At 46.9% G+C, this 15,203-nt stretch overlaps 1 non-coding gene across 1 annotated transcript; it reads right to left on the bottom strand.

The window, feature by feature from the left end:
* Window positions 1-398: 398 nt before the first annotated feature.
* On the bottom strand, window positions 399-462 carry LOC114488476. Its single transcript, XR_003683792.1, has one exon. It is a non-coding gene; the product is annotated as a small nucleolar RNA Z17 (small nucleolar RNA).
* Window positions 463-15,203: the final 14,741 nt, after the last annotated feature.

Genomic DNA, 15,203 nt, shown 5'->3' with positions numbered 1-15,203 from the left:
AGCCAGAATTTCAGTTTGATTGCTGTAGGGTGTGGGGTGTAGAGTGGTTTTGGGGAGCAGCAAATATTTTTCAAAATGGGAATCTACAGATAGTAAAAGGCACGTCTCAGGTGCAGGACTAAAGATTGCATGCCTCTTCCTAAATTCCACGATTCGACCCTCCCAGTCCAGTCGGGCTGGTGAGTCAGTTCACGCCCATGTTCACCAGGGCTCCACGCGGAATGGGGAAGCCTGGAGGGACACATAGGGAGACATTGCTGGTGATTGTGTTGCAGTCTTGGATGATGGGAATATTTCTTCCCTTTTCCATATGTCCTTTAATGACATTGATAAGAAAGCTGTTTTTCTTGGAAAAAAATGATGCTACTTTTAATTTGTATTTTATTTTTTTTCTTTTCGCATCAGACGATGAGTAGCAATCATTTTGTCAGACTTTGGTCCCCAAGCAGTGTCATCACCTGCATGCTGCTGCTGCTTTTTAATATGCACATTGAAGCTCTTGACATGCATGAGCTAATTCTGTTAATGTCAACATTTTTATCATCACACGTGAGAAATCGAAATATTGACATTTGTAAAGAGGACTAACAAAAAGTTCCCATTAAAATCATTACCATATTCTAGATGCTGATAGAAATAACTTTCTAACTTAAAAATTAAAAAAACATATTTGTAAACCAGTATAAATTGAATATAGAAAGTCACTATGGAGGATATTGCCTGTGATATGAAAACCTATGAGTCAAGTTAAATCCATCCCAACCTTTAATCACTCACTCAGTCAACCTTATATATGGGCTAGGTCATGGCATTCGCTGGGGAGCCAAGCACATAGTACCTGTCCTTAGAGAGCCTGTAGTTTAGGTGACATTCCTGTCTGAATAAGCATGACCTGGGATTAACAGATACTAAATTACAAGTGAGTGGAGAAAAAGAAAAACAATGCAGTATGTGTCAGAACTATATTTTGCGTGCACGAAAGCAAGTAGGATGAAAGTGTATTCTCTACTTGCACACACACCCTGTCACACTGTCCCTGCCTGGCTCAGAGACCCAAAGGTGATTCCAGTGATAAAAGTAGCCATGTATTTAAACCATTTGGTCTGGAAAGACACAGCTGACTCTCCTACCTCGTGCTCTGTCCCTCCAATGTCTACTTAAAGGAAATCCGAACGTGCAATGAGGTGGACAGGGCTACCGTAGAGACAGGAGAGCCCCCGGCAGCAGCGTGTACAACAAGGCACTTCCCGTGTTTGATGGAGTTAATGGTCCAAAGTGTCAGAGAACCAACCCCATGGATGAGGAGATGATGTCACCATGGTCCCTTTGGGACCTGAATGGAAGAAGACTTCTTTGCAGGCTATCAGTTCTGTGTGCTATCACTCAAGACCTTTTATAAAAAAATAATGGTCTGTGTGGGTGGGTGGAAGGGAAGGGCTGCAGAACAAAGAAAAAATAACATCAGCCTGAAAATGATTTTATGTATAAGTTGGGTGTAGAGTGTTTGCTAAGATACAGAGAGTTGGGACCCTGAGCGCTATGTGGAAGCCATTTAGAAACTAACAGCATCGCAGGCTGAATGTATGCAGCTGAGTGAAACAGAGCGGGCTGCGAGGAAGCCCACACTCAACCACAGGAGGTGGGCTGCTGACCGCCCACAGCTGAGGCTGAAATGGTCGGAGAGTCCAATCAAAGCCGAATGAAATAAACTGGAAAACGTGGTCCCCAAATGGGTCCCTCCTTCCCTCTCTCCCTCCCTCCCTCCTTCCCTCTCTCCCTCCCTCCCTTTGTTTTTCCCCTCCCTCCCTCCTTCCCTTCCTCTCTCCCTCCCTCCCTTTGTTTCCCCCCCCCTTCCTTCCTTCCTCCCTTCCTTCCTTCCTTCCTCCCTTCCTCCCTTCCTTCCTACATTTATTGAGCATCCAGTATGTGTCAGAGGAATACAAAGAAAAAGATGAGAAAAGAGGAAGAATGGATATAATACACATAAATTTTACATATCTGAAGATTAAAAGAGAGCAATTAAAAGAAACAATCATCAAGGGTATAATTACATACAGTTTTCTAAAGCTGAAAGGATCTAAATATGGAGACCAAAAATCCCCACTGTATTATAAGAAGGGATAATGAAGAAAACCCAGATTTGCGCCTAGAAGAGCATAATGAATGACAGAAAATGGAACAACTCGTATAGTGTTTTCAGGGGAAAGTGACCCAAGGACGTTATAACCAGCTAAATGGCTGTTCATGGGCAAAGGTAACAAACAAACAACCCCCCCCCCCACACACACATAAGGCTAAAAACATACACAAACACAAAACAAAAATACATGTTGAAAACTTTCAAAATATGTTCCCCATAAATTCTTATTTGAGGGGAAAAACCTTGAGTATGATCTGTAAACAACTGAGAATTAACTTGAAATTAGGGACTCCAGAATGAGGAATGAAGGTATTAAAAGAGTGATTGTGAAAAAATAATATAAACTAAAAAACGGAATATCCTTCCAATTTGAATGCAAATTCTCATATAATTCTCAAAAGAGATGGTTCTCAATTATACAGTACTAATCTAATAGACAATGGATTTCGAAAGGGGATGTGGAAAACATAAATATGCTAAATTGCTCATCTTACAAAAGGGTGAGCATTGACATTGTATCTTGCAGATCAGATAAAAAGCGATTCACATATATATAAGTACATCAAAGCAAAATTTTAAAAAGATTGGCTTCCTTTCTGGGGGGGAAAAAACCCAAAAACCAAAATGTAGACCAAGAAAAAAAAAGTAGTTAGGAGAGGAAATGGTAGAGCAGTATAAAAAGCTTCTATAAAACAAGCGAGCGGAGCCAGTCAGTAATAAAGTTAACTAACTTTTGTCTTACAGACACTGCATGCCAAGACAGCCGTCTGCACTTTACCTGCACTCCATGGCCTCATTGCATTCTGTTTTACAGAGCAGTAGACTGAGGCAGAGGTGTTTTGACTACACAGCGCAGATATCTTGGCATGCAGTAACTGGTCACGCGGGAGTCACGTGCTGACTGGGCTCCCACACGGCCCCTGGCTGTGCAGACAGCCCGAGTCCTTGTCTCCACCGACCTTGGACACGGGATGGTCCCTTGAGCCTGTGGTGTGCCTTCCTCCGGTGTTCCGCAGTTTGTCCCCTTCCCGGTACTACCCTCTCACGGCTTCACTGTCGGGCTGCAAGCACTGGAGAAGGTGGCAGCGAGACAAAACATACACCAGGTCCTTGATCGGCAACTGTTGTTGTGAACACCGAGATTTTACCTAGAAGTGACATCTCATTTACCCCTCTCATTTCACCTGTGTTCTCAGAGTGCGGAACTGGCTCCCTGGCCTAGAGGAGAGATGTTCAACCTGTGTGCCCTGAGAATTTTTAAAAGGTGCAATACCTGACTCTTTAGTCAGGGGCACTGACCTCTTTTCCCTTAGATTGTCCAAAAAAAAGAAAAGAGAAAAAGATGACAACGAACATAACAATAGCCGTCTGGCATCAATGAATCTAAATTATTCCTATTTTTCTTTGTCAGATTGGCAAAAAGTACATTTTTGGTGTGCTGCAAAATTTTAGTGATTAGCTTATGTGTGCTTATATGAGCTATAAGAGGTTGAAACTGCTGGCGCGTGCTTGCTTCACCAAGGCCCCCAGCCCATGGCCAGTGGGGAGGGAAAGAAAGCGAAGGGCGGGTGATTCCCAGCTCTGCCTGCCAAGGGTCACCACCGTACAGGGGTGCCGGGGCTGCCGAGGAACGGTTTCTGTTGGCTTTTTTTTTTTAGATCGTTTTAAAAGATTCTGTATAATTAGCACGATTTTCCAACAATTGAGAAGGCCAAACTTCTTGTGCTGTGTCCACCAGTAAATTTTCAGTGGTACTACTTAACACTAAAAGACAGAGTGAACATTTTGGTTAAAAATGTTATCAAGGACATGCAAAAGCGAAGAAAGCAGGGCTGATGGCATTAGTTTCCAGCAAACTTCGTTCCAGGCCACATAATATAAAAGGGGACAAAGGGTGTCATTTTGCAGTCCCCAGTACGGACACAGTGGTCATGGGAAGTTGTTTGCCAAAGAGCATAGTGTCGGAATACGTAAGCTAAAAATGTTAGGGATAAAACGGGAAATTTACACAAACATGTTCGTTTAGGGAAACAGTACACACCTCTCTTGCCCTTGGCAGAGAACATAGACAAGTACACAGACAAATTTAAATAAAATCATTAATAAAATGATATATTAAAATAAATAGGTTTTTAAAGGTTCTGTGGAAAATTTTAACATTTTTAAAATTCTAAGCTATAATGATAAGCATAATAAATTTCTTTAAGCAAGTATTTTATTGGATATAAGTTCGGCTCCCCAAATTTTATGTCAGGTAAATACAAATTAAGAATAAAAGTAAAAACAAATCATGAAAATTAAAATTTCTCTCTAAATAATTTTGAGGAGTAATGGGATCTCAGTCACTCATTATTTAGAAATAAAATTAAGGTGAAAATATTTATTTTAAAAGCATGCTATCCTGCCAAAGCTTTACTCTAAGGTAAATTCATAATTTATAATGGTAAATCAATTCCTTATTCAATAAGAGGTTCTAAAGTAAACCAGTCAGTCTCTAAGATGTTAGACTTAGAACTCAAAACTAGCCTAGGGGAGCTAGGTAAATGCAGATCATGAAGGTAAGAAGAGAAATAAACTGAAATAGAAAATCATTAGAAAATAGACAAAGAAATAAATTATTCCAGAAAATGGTGTCTAGCTTTTCAATTGTTCTCTATCTTGCTCCCCTTTCCTGCCTCCCCCATCTACCAAAAGTAAATAAAATAACATCAACTAGGTTAACTTCTGACGATCTCCTTAAAAAAAAAAACAAACAACTAAAAATTACCATTCACCCTTAAGGAAAATAGAGACTGCATACTTTCAAATGTGGAGGTTTAAAAATAAGAAAATACAATTACAAGGTACAACTCTAGGTTAATCCTTTGGTGAAACTGATTAGTTAGGGAGGAAATAAGAGTCACTGAAATTGGCTCAAAGAATTAAAAACCCCCACTAATTAATTGCACAGAGAAGTGACTGGAGAAGAAATAACCATGCACCGTTCAACGTGAGAGGCAGTGTCATCCACGCGTCTCCTCGCCCTGCTGGAGACCGGAGAGTTCCCGGGATTCACAGATTCCTCCGTGGCACAGGCAGAGTATGATACCTATGTGCCTAGGTTATTCATACCACAGATGATACATACATTCAAAATAGGAAAATCTATACGTCTAAGTTAACGAATACCACAGGCTATGTATACATGTATATACATATATTAGTAAAATATGTTCGATGATGCAAAGAGACAAACAGCACAACAGCATGCATGTAAAAGAGGGCGGGGCCCCATGGTGCTGAATTTATGGAATAGACTGAGAAGCACTTTCTCGAAAAAAACTGAACAGCTCTGAGAACCCGAATCTCTCAAGTCCTCTTGCCCCGTCTCCTTTTCTCTTTCCCGCATGTGTATTCCTACACACATACACACACACACACACACACACACATACACCCACACCCATATATACTGTATTTTGCCGTGTATGATGTTCACCTTTTTGCCTAAATTTGTGAGGGAAAAATAAGGATGCACATGATATATATGGGTAGTACTAATTCCATATTTATATAAATGTTTTTAATTCTTTTATTTATGCTTATGCATTAAAAGTATAACTCTAGAAAGTAATAATGGTATCTGTATGCGAGGTAATACCCTGGAAAATGATAATAGGTTTTGTTTCTAAATATAGGTAAATAATTGAATTAAGAAATTCAAATGAAAGATTTTTGTTTGCTAAAAATTTGGGCCCAAAACATGGGTGCACATTATACACAGTAAAATACAGCATATTTTCTAATCTTGTATGCACTAGAAAAGTAACCAAGCAATTTTATTAGAAGTATGAGAAAAATAACTGCCAGTAGTCATTGCATTTTAAAAGTAGGGCTACATGAGGCTGTGAAGAATTCTTCGGGTCAATCAAAAGACACATGATCATTATTTTAACTCCTCAGGTTTCTTTCCTGGGTTTTCCACTGTGGCAGTTGTCCCCCTGGTCTGTGGTTTCACTTACCATGGTTTCAGTTACCTGTGGTTCACTGCCGTCCAAAAATACGAAATGGGAAATTCCAGAAATAAACAGTTCCTAAGTTTCGCATCGTGCACCATTTTGATTGGCTGATGAACTCTCCCGCTGTTCCACACGGGGTGTGACTCATCCCTTTGTTTCGTGTGTCCACGTCATGTGTACTCCTCTCCTGTTAGTCACTCAGTAGCCTTCCTGGTCATCAGATCAACTGTCCAGTGTCCTGGTGCTCGGGTCCCAGTGACCCTTGTTTTACTCCATCATGGCCCCGAAGCACAAGCACAGTGATGCTGGCTCTTCAGATATGCCGAAGAGAAGCAAAAGTATACATGTATATACGAACAGACATAGAATTATATACACAGGGTTTGCTACTCTCTGTGGTTTCGGGCTGGGAGACTTGGAATCCCATGGATGAGGGGAAGCTACCGTGTTCATTCTCAGTCTACATGTGCGACTGATACAGTCCAGTTATTTAGGTGTTTCTGTATGTAGTCGTCTCCATGAGCACTGGTTGAGACACACATGTGCACACAGCCTTGGAGGCACCTGTGGAATGCCAACGTGCTAAATTCCTCGGAGTTTTTACGGGAAACTTCCCAAGGACGGGATGACTTGTTGTAACAGACCTACAAACTGTTGTCTCAGTGGTAGGAATGGCTGGAAGGACAAGCACTGAGGATTCCCACAGGATGTTTCTGTAAGATTCTTGGCAGCTGGGGTGACCCCTACCACCCCTGGCCCTATTGGTTCTTGAATTCCAGGGAAGCAGCTGCAGGGGTGCTGATGGGGAGATATCTCTCTTCAGTTGTTTCTGCGCCTTGAAATTTAGTTGATGTGGTCACAGTGCAGGGAGGGGTGGGACGGCCCCTGCATGGGAGTGTCTGTCGCCACAGGGGAACCACCGCCTCCAGCCAGGTTGCTTAGCTCTGTGTACATGGGGGGCTTCCCAACTTCGTGCTTCAGTCGTTTCACTCTCTAAAGTTGCACGAACAGGCTGCAAATCTGCTTGTTGGGCCATCAGTCAGCTTGCCCTCTGACATCTGAAGGACTGGGAGATTCCTCTGTGGGCCTTTTTTTGTAGTTTCCATCAAGATACGGAAGGGTTCTAAAATTTAAACAAAATCATCTGAACAGTTGGCTTGTAGGAGGGGATGAATTTGTTGTGGGAGCCACGTACTTGAGCTTCTTTTTTTTTTTTAAACACGTTCCTTTTAAAAATATATTTATTTTATTTTTAGATCAGGGGGTCTGTCTAAAAATAAGAAGGGAGAATAAATAAAAATTTAGGAGGGAGGGAGCAAGAGAGGGAGGAGACAGCGCGCTCCAGGAAACTCGGCAGGGAGGGAGTCGGAGGCTTCCATGCCTTGGCCTTCTTCTCTTGCGTTGCCTGCAGGGGCTTGCCCTGGCCAGGTGCAAAGAGAAGCCAGAAGGCAGGTGAGTCCCTTCATGCAGTCCAAACAGGTCAGCCCTCCAGGACAAGGGCAGGAGAGAGGAGGGCGAGGGTGAACTTGAGGGTGCACAGCTGGAAAGTGGAGGTGTGTAGAAGTCTGTGGAAGTCCTACCTGCCAGCGTCGTCACACCTGTCCATCCCAGGGACCATCCTTGTGAAAGGCAAGAGGTGAGAACTGAGTTCCTTTTGCTGCTCTGCCCATCGGACAAATGAAGAGGAACGAGAGTTCGCCTCAACGCCGTGCTGCCTCCCGTGGGAGAAGAAAGACACGGATTTCCCGCCAAAAGCTCTCTCCCGACGCACACCATTCCGTGGACTAACAGATGGCTCAGACGCAGGAACTCTCAGAAGCACGTCTTGCAGAGCCATCGGTAGCACATGCCCCTGACTAGGCTACAAGAGTAACAGCGACTTCTGAAACCCCAACTGGTCGTGGCGCACGCACCGGCCCATGCGGGGCTCTCCTCCGTCATCTGGGTTTAGTGGAGGCTGTTTCTGAATGGAAGCAATCTGTCTCTCTCATGTCTGGAAGAGTGGTTATTAACGAGGGGAAACTGTCTCCAACAGTAGGTCAGTTAATTACTGCATTTTAAAGCAGCTTCTTGAAAAACAGCAATTAATTTCACTGCATTGCTGGGTATTTCTTCTCTACACCCTATCCATTTGAAATCACTGTTATTATGGGCCGATACGGAGACTTGATTATTTCTGAGAGCTTTACAGGAGATCACATTCCGTTTTCTTTTTTGTAATGAATGCAAGGGTAGAATTAGGTTTTAATTATTGCTGGCACCTTTTCACTATTGGAAATAGACTTAAAAAGACAGCAAATGGGAAGAATTCACACTGAAAGGGGATATGATAACTACTCAGAAAGACTATTTATCCAAACACGTGAAGTGAAAATACTATCTGATAAGAAAAAAAAAAAGAAAATTACGCTCCAAACACAGCGCAGGGTATTTCTGGTTACTTGTTAATATTCTTTGCACTTTCCCGGTCTAATGGGTTAGGACTTCCGTGAGCTTTTTCACGGAGTCAGAATAATCAGAGGGACTATTTTCTCCCGTTCCTTAACCTTTTATCTCAGCTTCAGCTGCATTATCTTTCACTAGGTTGGACCCTGCTGCCCTCCTATTTGGTTTCCCAAGAAGCTATAGAGAACCGGACTGGCTTTCGTCCAGAGGGCAGTGAGCAATAATTTTTCTTTGCCGTGTATCATCTGGCTGTGGCAACTGGCTGACTCTGGGTCTAGAGACTAAACGTAAGTTGGGCATTGCACGCTGACCTCCCCAGACCTCCCTGAGGATGTCTGATTTTGAGCAGTTCTCAGAGATACAGACCAAGGTTTCTCAACCTCAGCACTTCTAACATTTGGGTCTGGGTAATTCTTTACTGCGAGGGGTTATCGTGGGCATCTGGTGGCCTGTCCACCCCCTGGATGCCACTAGCGCCCCTCTCCCCTCAGTTGTGGTAATCAGTAATGTCTCTAGACATTGGTGACTGTCCCTGGGGGGCCAAAATCATCCCAAATTGAGAACCACTGGTATAAACATGTCTAATTATGATTATAGAGATGGATGATTGATAGATTGTAGAGAAGTATACACGGACACACGCATATGTATACATAGCTTAATAGCATGGAGGTTGTAGTGTTTGGGAAGACTTTGGGTAGTAGAGTTTTCCCAAGAAACCAAACCAATAGGAGAGAAAGAGATTGATTGGTGACAGAAACTGATCGCATGGTTATAGAGGCCGAGAAGCCCCATACCTGACGTCTGCAAGCTGGGGAAAGGGGCGACCCAGCGGAGCGATTTGGCCTGAGGGCCTGAGAGCCGGAAGCACTGATGTCTGAGGGCGGGGGCAGGTGGGCATCCCAGCTCAGCAAAAAGGGACCTTGCCATTCCACCCCTCCTCCGTCTTTCTGTTCCATTCAGGCCCTCCCTGGATCGGAGGAGGCCCCCACCCCCCTCCATCTGGGAGCATGGTCTTCTTGACTCAGACTGACACGCTAATCTCTTTGGGAAACACCGCACAGACACACCCAGAAGTAATTTTCTCAGCTGTCTGAACATGCCTTGGTCCAGTCGAGTTGACACATGGAATCAACCATCACAACCTAGTGACATGTCTGCTGGCACACCTGGGTTTCATCCAAAACCACCTCTGGGCTACTTCCTCAGCTCTCGAGCCTAGCAGCATTTGGTGAAGAACAGGTGAGCCAACGCTCACAAAGTGCTTGCCACTGAGCGTGGTATACAGCCGGAAGGCTCTGTCCCCTGCACATGGAGAAGCAGTTAGTACTGAATAGGCAGGCAGACTGGTGGCTGCCCTGGAAACAGAAGTTGTTCCATTCATCGGCACGCTCCTGGCCTCTTTGCCCCGTGTCAGCTGGAAGATATGTCTCCCCTTGTTTCAGGCCATATGCTAGTGTGCCATTGCACTTAAGAGTGCTTTTCTTTACAAAGCCAGCACGTAAGCAACGTGCAAATGCACTCCCATCACACCACCTCCAGCACCGCCAGGGACGCTACAGGGTTCCTGACCTTCACCCCCAAATTTCACCCATCTCCAGAGGCGTAAGATCAAGGTGTGCTTCCTTCCAGACCTTTGCTCTGTTTTCTGTCACTGTCACTTTGGGTGTGTAACATGCCTGTGCTTGCCCCCGTACATAGTGACGTGTTGCATTCTCACCGCATGTACCACCAGAACACACAGACCTGGCCCGTTTGCATTAACAGCCATTGGGCAGTCTGCAGTCTGGGACCTAGGTTCTTTCTTCACATGTGGGGCTGTCACGATAGTGCTCTGGTGGATGGACGGACAGCTCACTGTGCATTTCTGTGCCGTGGATACTGACAAGTGAAACTCTTGAGACGGAAAGCATGCCCATTTTCAATGTTCATAAAAATGCCAGGTTGCCCTCCAAAGTGGCCGGACCATTTTCCATTACCAGCACACAGTAATGTCACATCTATTTCTTTGCCAATATTATGAAAACGGCAGAAAACAGATATATTGTTTTAATTTGTGTTCTACCAATTACTGTCAAAATGAGTATATTTTCTTATGATTGTTGGCCTTTCTTTCCCTTCTGAGATTGGCGTCTTCCTTTCGAGTGCCTGCTTCTGCATGGGGCTGTTTATCTTCTTATTGACCTGTATGATCGGTTTTATACGGGCTGCATATTAATTCTTTGTCAATTGCACATGTTGCACAAGAAGGGACTTGAAGAGGCTGCACAGTAAGCCTTTCCAAGGGCGACAGGTTAAAAAGCTGCTGTCTGAGATAATTAGTGAGATTCTCTAGCTGTGATGTGTCCCCGTCTCCTTGTCCCTGCTTCCCCTGTGGAGATCTGAATGTCCACTCCTAATTACACTTCCAATACTGTCAACCGAAGTGTCCCTCCTGAACTCCTGTACCTCCTGCATTCTGAGCAGAGGCCATGGCCAGCGCCTGCCCGTGACAAGTAGTACCACAGTGCCCTTTGCCAGCCTCGCCTTCCTCCGAGGAGCAGCCCCAGGCGTGCGGTACAAAACACTGTTTGCAGAATATTCATACTTGTTGTGAGCAAACAAGATCCGTGACATAAGCTTGCAAAACACTCGGCTGAACCCAATTAAACACTTTTTCTCACTGCGGGCCATTTGTTCCCTCCGTCTTTTCTTTGCCACCATGCGTGGTGACCTTCCGAGAACAGCCGAGTGAGCCGTATTTCCCAAAATGCATTTGACATGACAGGACTTTCTTGCTAGCGCCTCTCTGAAGACCGCTTCGCCGTGGAAGCTGCTTCAGGGCTTTTTCTGTGGCGCGTGCCACAAGAATGCAGTTTGATTGCTGCCACATGCTGTTCTCCGGATGGGGTTTTTTGTTTGTTTGATTTTGGGGTGTGTGTTGTGTGTGTGGGTACAGGCTACTCTGTGCCTTCTTTCCTTTCTGCTCCGTGTGTGTCTCCCCCATGCAAGGCACCGCGTGCAATACAGGTTCCCCGATAGCAGCGGAGTGACGGATGCTCTCAGGACCCATGTGGGAAATCGGGCTGGGGCACCCCGGGAGCATGGTGTTTGCATGTGTTTGAGGTCTGATGAGCCGTGTGACTCTGGAGAACGTTCTCAGCCTCTCTGGGTGGCAGTCAGCTCACTCTGCGGTGGGAAGGATAACAGCCGATGTTCAGTAACTTGGAGGAAAATCGAAGGAGATAACGGATGCGTCGGCACAGAGCAGGTGCTCAGATGTGTCAAAACAATGATGTGTGTTTTCGGTGTGAGCCTGGGCACGGTGGGAAGCGTCTGGGCCAACCGAAATCTCAAGCGTGCCCTGGTGCCCCAGATCCCTTCATTTGTCAGGGATGATAGAGGTGGCACCTCACAGGAAAACACCTTTGGGAGACAGACTCTGCGGCTTGCGTCCTTTCTCGCAGTTCTTCCTGTGGGCATCCCATCTGTTCGCTGGTCCCGCGGTGGCGCCCCAGCCTGGCTGCGTCGTCCTCGCAGGAGCGGGGCCTTCCTGGCGCAGCCGCTGATCACATTTGACAGCTTTTTCAGCACTTGCAGTCCCCACAGCATCCACTGAGATACCTGCTCCAGGGCTGCTCCCGCAGGCTCAGGGCTTCCTAACTCCAGCCTCTTCTCTTTGTTTTCCCAGCCCCCAGCAGCGTCGGCAGCTAATTCCTGCAGTCAGTGGAGCTGTGATGTCCTAGGGTTCTTGTTTTACTATTTCAGTTACCTAGTTATCAACTGCAGTCTTTCTGTGCAATTCCCTCTGCTCACACGACTGGGCTGGGTCCTGCCTTCTGACTGGCCCCTCCCCAATAAAGGAAAAAGAAAAGACTGGAAATAAGGAAGGAAGGGATGGATTAGCAGGAAGGTATGGGAGTCGCCCATCCTCTGTGTCCATGTCCTGTGTTCCTCTTGGAACTCTCAGCTGCCAGCCAGGGGAGGACTCGGCTGGTGTGCACCCTGCCTTCTGCGACATATCCGCACACTCCGTGGGTGGTGCGCCCCCCCACGCCGCCCCCCCCACAGTAACCCACTTACCATAGATCAGCTGGTTAGTCATGATATGTCTCTTGTTTTCTTGTGGGATTGGCAGCTCAAATCTGTTTTTCTTTAGGGTGATGGAAAGTCATCAGAAATTCATTAGAGTGCCCCGATGATGATGTTGATTGTTGTTATAACAATTATTACATGGTCGTATTAGGTTATAGGCATTAACATTGTCTCCTGGATGGGGAACCGTTAATGAGCCACACACACTTGCAGGAGACACTGAGCCCATGAGCTCGGTGTCTGGGGCCTGCGTGTTGCAGGGGCTTAGACGGAGACTGAGGACTCTCCCAGTGTCAGACTCAGGAGTGTGTGCTTTGAAACTGGACATGGGGCTCTACTCGTACTTACTCTGGGGTGCTGGATGAGTCATTTAGCTTTCCTGCCCTCAGTGTGCCCAGCACCCAGCTTGCTGTTGTGGTTCCCCAGTGAGGATCCCTGGCAAGCTCGTTCAGTAAGATCCCACGGCCCCAGGCCTGTCCCCACAGATGCTGAGTCAGTGGGTATGGGGTGCTCACTCTGAAGCTCCCATTCCAGCAAGCTCCTGGGGAGACTGGGGTGCCATGGGCGAGCCCTGAGGACCATACTCCGCTGTATCTCGAGGTCATTGTGCGGCCTCAGTGCAGCTGCCCATGCAGTGCACCAGGTTGGCATGTGTTCAGTGGAGTTTAACCCCTGCCCCTGCAGAGATGGGGAGGTGCTGGATTTTCTCTCAAGACATTGGGTGTGAACTTTAGAACCAGCAAAAAACAGCTGCCAGGGACTCGGCACGTTGCTTAACTCTTCTGGGTGTCACTTTTCTCCTCACCTGTGTGTAGGATTTGCAGGGATTTCAGGAGTATCACATGAAATACTGTACGAGGAAAAATGCTTTGTAAAACCATAGCGTGCCTTTCAAATGTTATGTTTTCTAATTATGGGTTTATTTTCTTTTTGTGATGTGCCTCTAAATCCATATCCTTAATCCTAAACAAGAAAGGATTTTTTTTTTTTCAAATAAAGGTTCATTTCTAAGGTGAATTGGAATTAAGTTGGCTTAGGGGACCCCTGGAGTCCGCCAGCCAGTGCTAAAAGAGGTGTAAGTGTCGGTGGCCAGCCTGGCCCCTCAGGTTCGGGGCCTGCGGGCAGGGCAGCGTGACGTGCCCGAGCCCCTGCAGCAGGCTGAGCGCACCGAGGTGTGGCCTGTGACACTGCCCGGTGCTCCCCTCCTGCCCCCACCGTCTGTCCCGTCCGGTCCATGTCCTGCTCCCCTCATGTTCCACTCCCCCTCGTGCGCCCCTCCTCTCTGCAGCTCTGCCTGCCGCACCTTCCCCGTCGCCACCTCCGTCTGCTTTTCTCATGGGGAGGAAACTTCTGGAATGCGGATTCTGCTCACTGTCTTTCACTTTAAAGAGCTCGGGCTGGGTCGCTGGGTGGTTGGGGCCCCGGCTGGGTCGCTCAGTTGGTTGGGGCATCATCACGCACACCAGAAGGCTGGGGGTTTGCTCCCCGGTCACTGCGTGTGAGAGAGGCAACCTATAGATGCTTCTCTCTCACAGCCCTCTCTCTTTTCCCTCCCTCTCCCCACTCTCTCCCTCTCCGTCTCCTTTCCCGTTCCTCTCGCTCTAAAATCAATGAAAATATCCTCGGACGAGGATATTTTTAAAAATTATATGGAGCTGGTGACAGAGAATGCTGACCTGTTTCTGACTCAGAGAGACTGAAGCGCAAATCTGTGCCCCGAATGTAAAGTTTCTGCCCTCGATCCATACTTGCTGCCTCTGACCCCCACTTTCCTCCTCACTGGAAATTATGGTCTTGAGGTTCCTGTCTCAAGTGACATGACAAATACATGGGAACAAGGACTGGAAGACATAGGTATTGATGCAGTACCTACTGTGTGCCTGAGCTTTTGGCTATGTTATCTATCCCCTGTGGTCTTCACCCAGGGCTGTGCTGCTCCATCATCACTGCCATCCTCCCACGAGAGCCCCGGGGCACGGAGGCCGGTGCACCCGGCCCTCCCGTCGCCAGGGTAGCCCCCGCACCTGGAACCTGGCAGATGGGCGGCCGCGCCTCCTCCCTTGGACGGGCATGGGTCCTACCGGAAACGAGTGTACCAGCCGTCTGCCTGCATCTGCGTGACCTGGAAATGGCAGAGCAGGAGCCCGACCCCGGCCCACCCATGCCAAAGCCCTGACTCCTTCGTGCTCACGTGCACGGGTGGCTCAGCTCACGTGTCGGTGACAGGCTGGGCGCCACTGGGATGCGCCGGCCCTGTGTGCTCGGGGGCGGCTCCTGCTTCCCTTGGCTCTTCTCCTTCCCTGTCCCTCTCTCCCAGACTTCACAGTTGCTTCGTTAAGATGCAGCTGCATGACTCATCACCATCGTGGGTGGGAGCAGTGAGATAAAATACAGGAGAAAAAGTGAGGATTTGCAAAGACAGGTGGTACTGTCCTGGGCTTTCCTCCTCATCCAGGGGCTCGATGGACCCGTGTCAGCCAGGTCCCCCTGACTGCCACGGTCCCCTGAGTGTGGGTTTCCTTCTCTCCAGCCTCCTAGGATCCATG

The sequence above is a fragment of the Phyllostomus discolor genome, chromosome 12, assembly GCF_004126475.2.
Source record: "Phyllostomus discolor isolate MPI-MPIP mPhyDis1 chromosome 12, mPhyDis1.pri.v3, whole genome shotgun sequence".
Lineage (NCBI taxonomy): Eukaryota > Metazoa > Chordata > Mammalia > Chiroptera > Phyllostomidae > Phyllostomus > Phyllostomus discolor.
The sequence above is the reverse complement of the archived record's forward strand: the minus strand, read 5'-3'. Positions and strand labels throughout refer to the sequence as shown.